At 47.9% G+C, this 1,681-nt stretch overlaps 2 non-coding genes across 2 annotated transcripts in view; both read right to left on the reverse strand.

Moving 5' to 3' along the window:
• The window catches only part of LOC121601311, a 4,090-nt gene extending 4,082 nt beyond the window's left edge, over positions 1–8 (reverse strand). Inside the window, exon 1 of the ribosomal RNA XR_006006061.1 lies at positions 1–8. This exon is cut by the window's left edge and continues 4,082 nt beyond it. This is a non-coding gene — a ribosomal RNA (large subunit ribosomal RNA).
• A 431-nt stretch (positions 9–439) lies between these two features.
• Positions 440–597, reverse strand: LOC121601312. Its single transcript, XR_006006062.1, has one exon. It is a non-coding gene; the product is annotated as a 5.8S ribosomal RNA (ribosomal RNA).
• Positions 598–1,681: the final 1,084 nt, after the last annotated feature.

The raw sequence follows: 1,681 nt of genomic DNA on the forward strand, positions 1-1,681 counted from the left end.
TGAGGCCTACGTGGTATAACCGAGACGTAAGTATTACGGCTACGCCCGTGCCGTGGGTTGATACTTGTATATGTAGGGCTAACTTAGCGTGGTAGCGCAACGCCGTGTATGGGCCACATGAGTTACAGCGACTTAGCTTTCCGAATCCCTAGACGAGCCGACTTTAGCCTGGAGAGTAGACTGCCGGTGGCCATCGGGAACGACGTAGCATTAGTTCGAACCATGCGGCTTGACACACACCACAAACCCTACGCATCAAACACCACCAACACGAAACGCATCCAACATACGCTCGAGAGTGTCCACTTTCAACGCCCGAGGACCCGCAGACGGGGACCAAGCACGTCATTATGCACAGCGACCGCCCAGTGCGTCGGATGACCCGGGCACCTTCGCGGACGGCCACTGTAGTTAACTAAATGAGACTTTGGTAATTAGTAGGCACTCAAGAATGTGTGCATCGGTCGGGATTAAACGTCCGATGCGCCATATGCGTTCAACTTATCAATGTTCATGTGTCCTGCAGTTCACATTATGACGCGCATTTAGCTGCGGTCTTCATCGATCCATGAGCCGAGTGATCCCCTGCCTAGGGTTTAAAGAGTGCCTTTCGGCGCCGAGTGGCGTAACCGCGTTCAAAGTTTGGTATGCAACACACTCGACCTGCAACAATGGGTTACTCAAACTTGTACAAGTACAAGTGTTGTCTCTTACGAGACGTCTTGATATGCTCTCTACAAAAGCGTGCGCTAGAGTAGGTACAAATTAATGTACGTCCCAGATAGTGACGATCTCTGGGAGGAAGAACCTTAAGGAACTCCCCGCACATATCAAGACTTATAGTGAGAACGGCCATCCACTATTTCTCTTAGTCAACACTCACACTCATTCCTTGGTTTGGAAGTGTCCATGTCCGGTGCCGAGTACAAGTTACCGCGTTCAAAGTTTGGTAAGCAGCGCACTCAACCTCCAACATAACCCTTCACGTCTTGATATGCTCTCTACAAAAGCGTGTGCTATGTAGGTACAAATTAATGTACGTCCCAGATAGTGACGATCTCTGGGAGGAAGAACCTTAAGGAACTCCCCGCACATATCAAGAATTATAGGTAACGCTGCCATTACCTGTTTCTCTTAGTAAACTCACAACTCATTCCTTGGGTTTGGAAGTGTCCATGTCGGTGCCGAGTACAAGTTACCGCGTTCAAAGTTTGGTAAGCAGCGCACTCAACCTCCAACATAACACTTCACGTCTTGATATGCTCTCTACAAAAGCGTGTGCCTATGTAGGTACAAATTAATGTACGTCCCAGATAGTGACGATCTCTGGAGGAAGAACCTTAAGGAACTCCCCGCACATATCAAGACTTATAGGTAACGCTGCCAATTACCTGTTTCTCTTAGTAAAACTCACAACTCATTCCTTGGGTTTGGAAGTGTCCATGTCGGTGCCGAGTACAAGTTACCGCGTTCAAAGTTTGGTAAGCAGCGCACTCAACCTCCAACATAACCCTTCACGTCTTGATATGCTCTCTACAAAAGCGTGTGGCTATGTAGGTACAAATTAATGTACGTCCCAGATAGTGACGATCTCTGGGAGGAAGAACCTTAAGGAACTCCCCGCACATATCAAGAATTATAGGTAACGCTGCCAATTACCTGTTTCTCTTAGTAAAACTCA

Source organism: Anopheles merus, unplaced genomic scaffold (genome assembly GCF_017562075.2).
Source record: "Anopheles merus strain MAF unplaced genomic scaffold, AmerM5.1 LNR4000061, whole genome shotgun sequence".
Taxonomy (NCBI): Eukaryota; Metazoa; Arthropoda; class Insecta; order Diptera; family Culicidae; genus Anopheles; species Anopheles merus.